This window comes from Zalophus californianus, chromosome 2, assembly GCF_009762305.2.
Source record: "Zalophus californianus isolate mZalCal1 chromosome 2, mZalCal1.pri.v2, whole genome shotgun sequence".
Taxonomy (NCBI): domain Eukaryota; kingdom Metazoa; phylum Chordata; class Mammalia; order Carnivora; family Otariidae; genus Zalophus; species Zalophus californianus.
Window position 1 is genome coordinate 28,106,878 of NC_045596.1, and position 14,967 is coordinate 28,121,844.

Here is a 14,967-nt window from a genome sequence, read left to right on the forward strand (position 1 = left end):
AGACTCAGAAGAGATTTTTTTTTTCTTTTGGAAAAAGTGGTCTGCTAAGCAAATTAATAATGTAAAAGTTTTTCAGAACTAATTACAATTCTTTCTTACTTGATCATTAAAGCAGTTTTCCTCTGCTAGGCAATATTTTGTTAGCCTAGTTTAGCCATAGTGTGCAGTAATAAAACTGAATTTTTAAAAATATGGCCTATTATTCTGTCATTGTTTTTTTTTTTACTCAGAATGAACCGTGCTAAAATTATAAAAAATAAATTAGACTTTAATTAATTAAATTAATTAGACCTGACTTTTGTAAAAATGTTATTTCTTAAAAAAAAAGAATAAAATTTTGAGTTATGGTTTTTTAATATCAAAATTTGAATATCTTGTCCTGGGATATAGCCTGAGATTTGGGGAAAATGTGACTTCAAGGTACATACCAAAGAAAAAAAAAAGAAAGAAAGAAAAAAATACATACCTAATCTGTGTAATTAAGATTTAAATAATTAAGACTTAAATATTTAAGATTTAAAAAATAATGTAAAGAAATGTGACTCTGGACTTACATGCATTTTTCTGGATCTATTTTTCAGTTGTAATCCAGACCAATATGCAAAATGCATGTATAAAATGTGAAATCATCACATTTCAATACATTCAATAATTTCTGCTATTATAATTACTCATCCTGAAATAATTTTGGCATCTAGTAAGACTCTTACTAGAGTCTCCCTAAACTGCTCAGAATACAGTATTTGAAAATACAGAGAGCTACGGAGAAGCATAAGAAACTGATCTGAGCATAAAATTCCCTGACATGACTCAAGTCAGGCTGGTAATTTCACACGAAGGCTGGCCTACAGCTCAAGGAAGTTCCTGTCATGCCAGGTGGTGTATGGAAGGCAGGCTGCCACGGGAGGTATCACAGTTTCCAGCGCAGTGTGTTACAAGGGCATGTGAACTTGTCAAACTAATAATTGCAGAGTTCAGCAGCAAGATGATGATAGTCCTGTGGGTGGTGTCATGACAGGCCTGAGGAACCAGTCCCTTCCAAATTGGAGAGTTCCCTAACGCAAAGTAAGAGAATAGGACTTAGTCCCAAAGGGAACGGGCTAGAAATTACTGGGCATGCAGGTTGTTTGAGTCTTGTCCAAGTTCACAATTGTCAATTCCTTACCCACTGACTTGGCTTAACCAAGCTTTAGTCAGGCCTCTGTCCTCCCCACAGGCCTCAGAACTTTGGCTCACCCCCAGACTTGCAGGCACTAAGGTGCAGAAGATGCTCACTCCACAAAATGGCTGAGCACAGAAACATTTCCTGCGGAACTGTCCCAGTCAGGCTGTCTGCTGGCCCCTCCTCACCTGTCCAGTTTCCCCTCAAGAGTCCCTGCCATCCCTGCTTATCCTTCCCTATAAATGAAGTCTCTTTCTGTTTTGTTTTGTTGAGATCATTGTGAATGCTAAGATCAGAGTCTTCTCCCTGTTGCAACAGTCGTTTGGAGCGAAGCCTCACTTTTCTTACTCTGGATTTATTTTTCTTGGACATTCCTATTGATGGATCTGCATTATCTTTCTTTGCCCCCACTGATCTCTTGTTTCACTTGCCTTCTTGTCAAATTCCATAGCCACTTTGAATGAGCAACAAATCCAGGAATAAAATGATTTCTTTATGTGTACATAAGGAGTGAATATACTGCAAGTGAGTGGAAAGCCCCCAAATTCATTTCTCCTTCTTTTTCTGAAAAATTCCTCCTACACCAGGCCTCAGCTCACACTTGGGATGCCCTGACTGAGTTAGATATCTGGTTTGCTGTTGTTACTGTTGTTACTCAAATTGCTGTTTATGCTTAGCCCTGCTGTCCCTATTCTCACCCTACATACAAATGCCTATTTCCTGATTTCTGCTCTCTGACTCTTCTGAAGGGCCAGGTCACTGTCTTGTTCAGCCCTATCTTCCAGCACCTAGCACAGAACCTACCACATAGTAGTTGCTCATTAAAACTTTCTTAATAAATTACCAAATAAATGAAATGATGAATGTTCACAAGCCCCAATTCACTGGGAAACTAGCATGCCCCCATTAACAAAAGCAGAAGACAAACTGTGTAAGAAAAATCTGTATATCAATGGCTAGGAGCCTGCAAAAGTAACCCAGTGCAGTGCTTGAAGATCCATAGTAGCAAGACTATATTGAGATAAGCCCTATAATATAATTTTGACTGGGGCCAGGTAAGCAGTCACTCCCCCATTTCATCTTGGCTTAGAAACTAAGCAGAGACTTAATTCTGCAGGTCAGGGTGGTAGCAAGAGATGAGCAAATCAGAGAAGGACACAGAGACTGGGAGGGAAGTCGAGTCCTGCTTATTTTCATTGGTAACTTAACTTTGTGTTTCATGCTCTTTTCACCAACCTGAATCCCACTCTCAAACTATTGCATACCCGTTCATTTTAATTTCCCATTTTCATCTCCCCAGTTTTCCATCGTCTCTCCTCTGATCGAGTCAAAAATTTGTGAACAATTCTCCACCCTTATTGTATTCATTTTTTCCCCTGTCTAAAGGGAATCCTCAGACTGTGACTTTTTCTTTTTTAAATTAGCTTAATGGAGATCTAGTGTTGGGAAACATGCTGAAATTCTAACCTTCTCGATAAAAACTTATAAACTTTTAATGAATTTCACTACCTAAGAGACTGCTTTTATTACACTATCAAAATAATGCAGATCGCAAAGTTGCGTTATGGTGAGACTGGCAAAAGGTGTTGAAAGACAAATTCCTTAAGCTGATGAAACTGGGACACTTCTTTCATGAAGTTCACAGAGCATTGGTATGTGTTTCACTTAGGCAACAAATGCTTCATTTAATTGCATCGATGTGTGATTCTTTGGACGAGGGCACATAGGGTATGCATTCAGAGAGAAAAAACAGCATTAATATAATGACCATTAAAAGATTTTATCAAAAAATGACAGTAGGTCTGTATTATTATAGTTAATAAACTATATTTTGTTGAAAGAAACATTAAAATATTATAAAAAGAAATGCAAACTATAGAACAATAATAACATTCCAAAAGAGAGAGTAATTTTAAAATAGATTTTTGCATGTTGAGCCATAAATTAAATTACTTACCATGAGCTCTATTTTGTTCTAAAAGACTTTTGCTGTATTTTTATTGCTGTTACTGCTATTTTGGGATAAAATAATCTTCTCACAAAGAAATGTGCTTATTTTGTGTTTTTTTATTATTTGTGCTTATTATAAAACAATTGTATGAGCTGGGTTTATTATAATGCATCATGTTATGAATACCGGTTATTGGTATTATTAATATTTTTTCCTTCTTTCTTCTTAATCAATGTATCAGCCTGTCAGTTTGCAAACTGGCCCTATACGAACAGGCAAGGAGAGACCAAAGAAAGAGGCACATCATTCTAGATTGGTAGGTGACAGGTTTTAATAAGGTAGGGTACTTATATATGAAGCTTGTCTTGGGCAGTTGCAAGACCAATAGATTTCCATATCCACCTGCCAAATTCTTAAAAGGTTATATAGAGGCCTTCATTGGACTCAGTCATGTTTACCATCCCCATGGTCCTAGCAACACATTGCTCTCTCAAGATTGTGTCCTTGGGTTGTGTCTTTCTAGTGCAGGGAAGACAAGTGTAGCACATGTTCCAATCACAGGGGCAGGGGTGAGGAGACTCTTGTCCAGGTCCGGCTTGAGGGTCAGCTGCTAGTCATGTCCTTTCAATTATCTCCCCCAACATAGCCATGTTCTGGTCTTATTTAAAAAAAAAAATACTGCATATTATCTACTGTATTCTTTTGAACATCCCTCCAGTGGTTAAATAGTGTGTGGTGGGCTGGGAAAGGGATAAAAAAAAATGTAGACAATTCTGATTCCTTCCTTAGTTTGTGTCTGGCTGTCAAAGTTAATATTCCAGCACAGTTCTGGGCTAGATGAGAAGTAGTATTTTGAGGGAAGCACCACAGGGCAGGGGTATGGAGATACTGCTGAAAAGGGAGCACTATGGATCATACTTTCTACTTAGTTGTTCATTACTCTAGCAGGAACAAAAGAGAATGGGTTGATGATGTATTTATTTGTTTAAACAGTATGTATTGAGTGAAAACTATAGAGGAAGCATTGGTCTAGGCATTAGGTATATATTTTAAGAAATAGAAAAATCACTTCTGTCTCATAAATATTAGATTTCCCTATCAACACCACTAAAACTTTTTTAAGCAGCACTTCCCCTTGAATCAGCCCCAAAGCTGGACTATGACAGAAACAATGAATACATAGCCTTACTCCACGAGGCCTTATGTTTTCATTGTGGTTCTACAGCATGATGAGCAGTTCATCCATGATGAATTAGCCTATTTTATGTAGCTGTAATATATTATAAACATTTATAATACATATTTGCTTTTTATAATTCCAATTTATAAATCATGGTAAGGGGACCCGATTTCTAGTCATAGTTCCAGCAGTTGCTATAAGCTGCTTGACGTAATTGCTCTTTAGTTCCTGTGCCCATAAAATGTGAATGGCAATACAGTAAAATTCAATTTTTACTGAGTGGGTCAAGATGAAGATTGTTCCATAAAAATGGTGGTGATACATATGGACCATTTAACTTAATAATTGCACAGGGGAGGGAGTGGGGAAGGGGAGTCCTTTATTCTACTCTAATAATGAAGGGGACAATATGTATATTTTTAAATTTATTTTAAATTTTGGGAATGAATTATGATGCAAAACAACTCAATTAAAAATAACTAAATTAAAGGTCCATAGTAAATTTTGCTGTCTGATCACACACATATTGTCAAACCATTATTTCCTTTATGAGAGCTGACAGGCATGTAAGCTCCAGTTTCCCTCTTTCTTCCCTCCCTCCTTCTTTTCTCCATCAGTATTCTACTTTCTCTTAACACTGCAGGCTCTTGAGAGACCTCAGGCTTACTGAGCCAAATTTCATGAGACACCTGTTAAAAGGTTTCTCCTTCACATCTCTTTGAAAGGGAAAAAGCCCCGCAGGCCATATTCTGTTATAATTCAACTGTGTCTAACACATGGGAAGATTTAAAAATATTCATTTTTAAAACATAATTTTAAAAACAAATTAATGAATATATAAAGAAGCTTTTCTGTAGAAGAATGTTCTTTTATTATAAGTCAAGACTGACGCATCTTCAGTTTTAATTAATAAACTACACAAAGGGAGGCTGTTTTTTACTGGGTTTCCTAAGCAAAATTGATTTACTAAATTTTCTAAAAATGCCAACATTTTTGGAGAAGTCTGTTCTCTTTGGATCCCTGGCCTAGCATGTAATGGAAAACAAAAAAGTAGGAAGAGGAAAATGGATTACCATGAAAGGATTGACATGTGAGGATATAAAGGAGAACAACACACACACACACACACTCACACTTACACGTAGAAAGTTATATGAAGATCAGGAAGAGAAAAATCACATTCTAAGCATGTGAGTGAAGATCAATCATAAAGAAAGGTAATCTGATGACAGAACTGGTAATTCAAGGGAAAAAAAGTGAGTACCTGTTTGTTTCCATTACTGTTATGCAAGGGACAGATAATAAAAATATCTACAAAATTTGGGAAGTAAATGAAATATTTGTCCTCAGTTCTTCTGATAAGGGAAGGAAGAGATCTTAAGCATGCCAAAAGATTAGAAATTCAGTGATCTTATTGTTTCTTATGATAATCCAGCTGACTTCATCAACATTTGTATCAGAGTCAGTAATTTGGAAATAAGGGTACTTTGTTCATTTATTCCACATGATCTCTTAGATCTACCACTTAGATATGGGCAGTGTAAACCAAATTAAGTTTGATTTGAAGATTCTGTTGAAATGCTGATCTTGCAGAGGTAATAGTTATACCTTACACTATCACAATTTATTCCACTTGTAATTATCATAATGAATATATATATGCAAGTGGAGTAGGCATTAATAAGAATTTCTGCTTATTTCTGTTTGATCACATCATAGGTGTCATCTCTAAAGCTATATCCAGTGTTCCTTAAAATGCAAAATATTTATTACCCACTCAGAAAGTAAGAGATTGACTAAGGAAAATTCTGTTGTCTTTTTTTTTGGTTTTGGTCCTTAAATAGTTGTCTAGGACACTACTTTAGGAAAGAAAAATTTGGCCCTGACTAAACTATAATATAAATATTTAAATATTTAAATATTACCATGCTCAGAATTGGATTAGTGGAATCTTAAATGTGCCTTTGTATCTCAGTTTCTAGAAAATGCCAACTTAAATTTAATCAACATTTCTGTTGGGTTTTTAAAAATCAACTTCTTTTTATTACCTTCTCTACTGTGTTTAGATAACTGAAGGGAAAATCTACTTTGTGTTACACAACTCACAACTTGGATTATAGGAAGAAAACTGACCTCCTACAGAACCAGATCTGTTCAGAATGTTTTCTCCTACTTCATTCATGTATGAATATGTGTTGGGCATCTTTCTGTAAAGTTATAAGCACTTTTTAAGAAAGAAGATTGTTTTACTTCTTCATGGATTTAATAAAGAGCCTAGGACTGATCTATGTCCATTACAAGTACTTGACCAAAATAGGTTCACTTGACTTCTCAAAAAATCCTAGGCTTTGTTCAAAACTATGGACACTGAGAAGGCATAGCACACTTGTAAATAAATTTTATTAAAGTGAGTCACACAGTTCATTTTAAGGATGAGCTCTTAGGATTATACTTTTTTTTTTTTGGTGTGGAGGTAACCATCGGGTCTATTCTTCTTTTCCTATTTTTCAATTTCCCATTAAATGCTAGATCAGGAATCCAAAGATAGCAGCCTTCCTCAATTAGAAAAGCCTACTTAATTTCATGCATACATTTATTCATCCACAACATTAAAAAGCTGGAATGTAACTTTTTGCTATACACAAATGCAAATGGATATATCTGTGTGCTTATATGTGTATATATATGACATATATATATGCATATATGTACATATACATATATGTTATACATACACATATTAAAATATTACTTTTTAAAAGATGCTTTCCCTTTATTTTAATGAAGTTACCATTGCAAATCATTCAAAATATTCATTTTTTTTCAAAATACTTTTAAAACTTCATTGAAATTCTACTGTTTCTTATTACTCTCATTTCTCTATGCCAAAGAACATTTTTAATTAAGGTTATATGCATCCAGGGTCATTAATAATCTGCAGATTAATTGCCACCACATGATTGTAAGATGGCTACTCTGGAAAGGTTATAAATTATATTTAAGTTCTAAATTCTAGTCCATTCAAACTGAATAAAAATACAGTGGGGGGCTGATTAACTGAGAAAATTGAGGGAAAGTGAGGTCAAGAAAAGAAATAGGTAAAAAAAAAAGCAATAGTTAGAGGATACTAGGTTAACTCTTCCATTTTATCTATGTTAGTGAAATTAGAGTTATGAAAAATTTATCAAATATGAAAGTGTCAACTCAGTTGACTTTAGAAATCTTTACATATGCAGATGGAGATACTATTGTGGTATTTTACTCCAAGTTTTCATAAAGTCTTATAGCTTGTAAACTGTGTTATCATCTTAACTTTAACAATCAATTATATAAGGCGGCACCTGGGTGGCTCAGTCGTTAAGCGTCTGCCTTCGGCTCAGGTCATGATCCCAGGGTCCTGAGATCAAGTCCCACATCGGGCTCCCTGCTCCGCGGGAAGCCTGCTTCTCCCTCTCCCACTCCCCTTGCTTGTGTTCCTGCTCTCACTATGTCTCTCTCTGTCAAATAAATAAATAAAATCTTAAAAAAAAAAGAATCAATTATATAAGAAATGTATGTAATTTCAGATTTTCCTATACTGCACATATAATGGAAAATTATATCAGCATTTTAAAATTACTAATTAGAATTTCTTCATAAATCATAACTTGTTACATAAAATTTCTCTAAATATTACCTTCTATTTCTGGCAGCTACACAACAATATATGTGAAATTTTGTTATAAACATCCTCTTTTAATACCTCCGGTGCTAACTTACATATTCAAATATCAACTTTACTTGAGTAATATTATTATGCACATCTGAAATTTGCTACCTGCAGGCCTTGATCATAAGAGCTGCTCTTCAAATAGTCAGAGGAGTTACAATAGAATTTCAGAGTAGGTTATAATAACCCAGTAGTGACTAGATATGCTTTTATTATGTCTTCCTATTTCCATATTATTTTTAGGTGAAGAAAAAAGAATGTTATCATATACAAACATAAAACAAGAAAAAATGGACAGAAGTATTTCACCTAAGAAAGCTAAAGGACCATATATACAAAGTTTATAAGAGACAGTAATAATAGGAACTAAGGTATAGGTAATTAAATCACTTAATTGCAAAATTCTATTTTATAAAAGTAAGGGAGATGAGGGGAGAAAGGGATGTATTACTAAAAAGCCATAAAATAAACCAATTTTTATTTTTTATTAACCCTAACAGAATGACATTTTTAGCTTTATTGAGATATGTTTTGCATACCACAAAATTTACCCAGTTAAGTTATGCATACAAATCGATGGTTTGTAGCATATTTATAGATTTGTATGACCATCAGCATAATCTAATTTGGGAGTATTGCAACCCCTCCAAAAGAAATCTTGTACATTTTATCAGTCATTCTCATTCTCCTCTCTGAATTCTCTTCCCATGTACCACCAACTCAAGGCAAACACTAATTTCTGTCTCTATGCATCTGCCTATTCTGGAAATTTCACACAAATGGCATAATGCAGTATGTGATCATTTGTGATTATCTTCTTTCACATAACAGAATGTTTTAAAGGTTAGTCCATGAGGTAGCACATATTGATACTTCATTCTTTGTTATTACTAAATAATATTTCCTTAAATGTATATATGAAAGTTTGCTTATTCATTCATTAATTATGTTTAGTTTATTTCCACATTTGTCTATTGTAAGTAATGCTGTTATAAATATTCTTGTACAAGTTTTTGTGTAGACATATATTTTCATTTCTCTTGGGTATGAACAGAGTAATTGAATTGCTGGGTCTTATATGGTAACTCCATATTTAGCATTTTGAGGAACTGTCAAATTGTTTTGCAAGGTGGCTGCCCCATTTTAAATTCCCATCAAGAATTTAAAAGTTCAGGGATGCCTGGGTGGCTCAGGCAGTTAAGTGTCTGCCTTTTGCTCAGGTCATGATCCCAAGGTCCTGGGATTGAGTCCCGCATTAGGCTCCTTGCTCAGTGGGGAGCCTGCTTCTCCCTCTGCCTGCCGCTCCCCCCTGCTTATGTGCTCTCATTCTCTCTCTCTCTATGGCAAATAAATAAATAAAATCTTTTAAAAAATTTATAAGTCCACCAACAATTTCCAAGGTTTCTAAAATTTGTTATTGTCTGTATTTTTGATTATTGCCTTCTTAGTGAGTATGAAATGGTCTCTCACTGTAGTTTAGATTTACATTTACCTAATGGCTAATGAGGTTGAACATCTATTCATGTGCTTGTGGGCCATGTATGTCTTCTTTGGATAAAAATTCTATTTAAATAACTTCTGATTTTTTTTTCTTTTTCAAGTTTTTATTTAAATTCTGGTTAGTTAACAAACAATGTAATATTAGTTTCAGGAGTAGAATTTAGTCATTCATCACTAATATACAACACCCATTGCTCATCACAACAGATGCCCTCCTTAGTACCCATCATTCATTTGACCCTCCCCCCACCACCTCCCTTCCAGTAACCCTCAGGTTGTTCTCTATAGTTAAGAGTCTATTTTCTGGTTTGCCTCTCTTCCCACTCCCCACCCATGTTCATCTGTTTTATTTCTCAAATTCCACATATGAGTGAAATAATTTCTGAATGACTTATTTCACTTAGCATAATACTCTCTAACTCCATCTAACTCCATCTATGTCTTTGTAAATGGAAATATTTCATTCTCTTTTATGGCTGAGTAATATTCATATGTATATATACGTATGAATATTATATAAGAATATCACATCTTCTTTATCCATTCATCAGTTGATGGGTATTTGGGCTCTTTCCATAATTTGGCTATTGTTCATAATGCTGTTATAAACATCAGGGTGCATGTATCTCTTTGAATCACTACTTTTGTATCTTTTGGGTAAATATCTAGTAGCACAATTGCTGAATCTTAGGGTAATTCTATTTTTCACTTTTTGAGAAACCTCCATACTGTTTTCCAGAGTGGCTGCACCACTTTGCATTCCCACCAACAATGAAAGAGGGGTCCCCTTTTTCTGCATCCTCAACATCTGTTGTTTCTTGTGCTGTTAATTTTAGCCATTTTGACAGTGTGAGCTGATATCTCATTGTAATTTTGATTTGTATTTCTCTGATAATGAGTGAAAAAGCAAAGCAAAGCTGGAGGCATCACAATTCCGGACTTCAAGTTATATTACAAAGCTGTAGATGGTACAATAATGGCACAAAATAGATAGATCAATGGAACAGATTAGAAAACCCAGAAATGAACCCACAACTATATGGCCAACTAATCTTTGACAAAGCAAAAAAGAATATCCAATGGAAAACCCAGTCTTCAACAAATGGTGTTGGGAAAACTGGACAGCAACATGCAAAAGGATGAAACTAGACCATTTTCTTACACCATACACAAAAATAAATTCAAAATGGATGAGAGACCTAAATGTGAGATAGGTACCCACAAAATCCTATGGAAGAACACAGGCAATAACCTCTTTGACATCAAAGGTAGCAACTCTTTTCTAGATATGTCTCCTGAGGCAAGGGAAACAAAAGCAAAATTAAACTATTAGGACTTCATCAAGCTTAAAAGCTTCTGCACAGTGAAGGAAACAATCACCAAAACTAAAAGGCAACCTGCAGAATGGGAGAGGATATTTGTAAATGACATACGTGGTAAAGAGTTAGTATCTAAAACCTATAAAGAATTTATCAAACTCAACACCCCAAAAAACAAATAATCCAGTTAAGAAATGAGCAGAAGACACAAATAGACATTTTTCCAAATAAGACATACAGGTGGTTAAAAATTTCCTAATTTTTAAATTGAGCTATTTGACTTTTTTTTTTGAGTCATAAGAGTTTTTTTTTAATAAATTCTTAATACAAGTCCTTTGATATATATATGATTCACAAATATTTTCTCCGATTCCTTGGGTTGCGTTTTCAATTCTCTTTGATGCCTTTACATCTCCATCTCTCACATTTGTGCATAGTCTAATTCTTATTTTTTAAAAAGTTCCCTACAGTTAACTCATAGAATTCCTGCTTCCCTGACTGAGCCCTTTGACATATAGCATTTGACAGTGTTAACTGCCAATCAGTACATTAATTAGATAATCTCCATTCTTTGCCTGTGTAATACTAAATTATCTATTTCCTTCTTTCCTTTCTTTTCTTTTCTTTTCTTTTTTTTTTCTTTCTGTAACCTCTCTACCAGCTTTTACTCTCATTGATTGCTTATGTCTGTTTCTCTTTATACACTCGAGTACAAATGAATTTTTGGCTCATTGTTGATCTTTGTATTTTCATCCTCAAAGAATTCATCCATTCCCTGAGTTTCAATTTTGTTTATTTTTATTTTATTAAAAATTAATTTGAGTATAGTTGACACACAATGTTACATTAGTTTGAGGTATACAACACAGTGATTCAAAAAGTTATTATGTTACACTATGCTCACCACAAGTGTATATACCATCTGTCACCATAAAACACTGTTACAGTATCATTGACTATATTCCCTATTGTGTACCTTTTATTCCCATGACTTAGTCCATAACTGGAAGCCTGTATCTCCCACTCCCCTTCACCCATTTTGCCCATCCTCCCACTTCTCTCTCCCCTGGCAACCATCAGTGCTTATCAGAGCAAGTATACATATATATATATATATATATATATATTCAAACTCTCTTTTTAACATTGCCACTTGGATATTCCAACACTATGAAATGAAGCAAATTGGCATCCTCTCTCTTTCATTAGTACAACACCCCTTCTACCTTGGTTTTCTTTTCTCAGTTCAAGGTGTCAGTTGTGTCCATCATTGTATTCCATTTGTCTTATTTTTACTCTGCTTGTTCATCCTCAGCATAGAGATTATTATAGCAAACTCATACTTTCCTATGAAACCATTTCTCTCTTTTCTAAGCAACCCTGCATAATTTTTCAGAATATTTTACAATGAACAAAATTTTGTCTCACATTCTTCCTCAGAAATCTTATGTTTTCTTTCTTAATGTATTTTATACCTACAGCTCTCCAAATTTACCAGTCCTCCCACAACCCCCAGGAAATGATCTTAGACATGGACATTGCAATGTCCTTCCTGAACTTGACATTAATTCTTACCTTTCAACATTTACTCAGGCTGCTTCATTCTACCATTTTTTTTTTCTTTTCCTTTATTGGTATTCCAGTTCTTCTTCATTCATCACAATTTTTTTCTACTATAGCTTTACCATTCCAGAATTGAAAATTAAAAAAAAATGTTTCTTCATTCTCACATATTTGACTAGATTAATTGCTAAGTATTGCTTTTTGTTTTTGTTTAAAGAATTCATAGATTTTCTATTCCCAAGAGTTTTCAAATTTGAGAATGTCTGTTTTTTTACTTGAATGTCAACTTTTAAGGCATAACTTTCTTTGACTTTTTTTGGTCTTCAAATTTTGTTGACCCTTCTGTTATCTTTTGTAACTGGGTTTCTGCAAAGAAACCTGGATAAATCAAGTGTCTATCTTGCATTTTTCTTTCTTTCTTTTTTATTTATTCTTTTTTCCCTTTGGGTGACTGTCACATTTTTTATGTTTGGTAAAATCTTAACAATCATATATTCTGATGTTTAGAGCTTTGTTTTGAATTTTGCCATGCAAGAAGAGCTCTCTATTGTCTGCTATAATTCACTCTTTATTACATTATCAGTGATTTGCTTTTGATTTTGAGGATTTGTTACATAATTTAGGCCAAGGAAATATTTATTTAGTTAGGACTGTGTAGATCTCATTCCAATTGCATTTCAACTTTGTATTTGAAACGTAACTCAGTCCACAGCACTGGAGTTTTGACTTACAAGATTGACGAGTCCCACGTATTCACTTTCCACATTTCACCAGTTTCTTCCACATAGCTATTTCTTCAATTGCCTGAGGGTATCCGTGAAGACTGTTGATTTTCAGACTGGAGTCTGTTGGTGAGAATTTTTTTTCTACATACCAATGTGGCTTCTAGGTATAAGAATATGATTAGGAGACTTTCCATGGTGTTAATACTCCTTCATTTTATCCCCTCTCTTACCTCTCTCTCTCACACACACACATACACACAGTTATCACCACTTACTGAAGTTGTTGTGATCCTTTCTTTGTTTAGATAATAGGGGCAACAAAGTGTGTATATGTGTATATACGTGTTTTAGTTCATTATCAAATTACTGCAATTTGATTCTGTAGTTTCTGCAGTTCCATTTTCTCCTCTTAAATAAGAATATTCACACATTATGTTAATTATTACAGGTTGTATCTTAAAGAGTTCTTTTTTTTAAGAATTGTGACAATAGAGTATTTTAACAAGCTCATTTGTTGATACCAGGCATAGACAACTACCTTTAAAAACATAGCTGTTATACTTTAGATTTGTATGTAACATGTAATTGAGTTCGAAATGGTTTACTTTTATCTCAGAATAGGCTATGTTACGTTTTGGTGACAAGAAACACCAGATCCCAATGGCTTTACAACCAAAATTTATTTCTTGCTCCTGCTATTCCATGTCAAGTTTCAGTGACTCTTCGGGACAGCTGACTTCCATTTTATGACACAACGTTCTGGATGGTTTTAAGCTTGTGGCCACTCTCTATCTAGATGTGCTACAACGAACACTGTAAAGGGGAAGAAAGAAGGCTGTTACCTGCAGGCAGACTTCAGTGCCTTATTTCAAGGGTGTGAGGGCATGTAACACCCACTTGTGCACAAGTGCAGAAGGAATATAAATTAATGTTGTGCAGCATTAAGTACAATGTATATAACATACTTTTAAAAGGTATTCATATTATTTTTATCTTATAAATGGGACAACAAAAAATGAAATAGGATTTAAAAACTTTCAAATATATAACTAAAGAGAAAGAACAATTTAGACTTCTTTCTAATACATTCCCTTGTAAAGATGGAAGCTTAAAGTATTGACCTGCACTTTACTACTCCTAAAAAAGCCAACACATTTTTCTCAAATGAAAACAGACTAGCAGAAGCTACTGAACTAAAAAACAAACAAACAAACTGACATTGTTTCATTAATTATTTTCTCAATTCTTCCTTGTTTAGTACAATGAAGGTCAGTAGATGCCAGAGATAGAACTTTTTTCCAGTTTCAAAAAGTTCGTCTTCTCTTAGTTAATAAATCAGAAAGGAAAACATGAGGGATGGCTTAGAAAATGCTTAAGCACTGAACAAAATCTTTAAAGATCTATAATTTGCTGTCTATTAATCATAAATAGAGAAACCTGAGAAATATATCAAAATTATAAGTAAATTGAAACAAACAAAACAAGAATGACAACTTTTGAAGGAGAAATGGATGTTTTATTTAAAAAGCTTAAATGTGTATATATGTGTGTTCTTTGGGTATTATGACATGGTGCTCAAGCATAAACTGATGAGTTAAGCACCAGGCTAAAAAAGAGAATAGCTCTAGAAAGATAAGTGGGAGAGGAAGAACGGAAAGCAAAGGCAATCTCTGGGGTTGCAGGGTAGGCCAGCTGCCATTTCCAATGCTAACTTTAAATACTATAACTTTATTGCTTTTCTTTGTTTTAGAAAATGTCCTGTACCATGAGCTGCAGCTTTGTTCCAGTTTCACTACCTGTCATAGTCACCATTGACAAAGCCAATCTTTTTCCCACCAGTCTGAATTCAACTGTACTG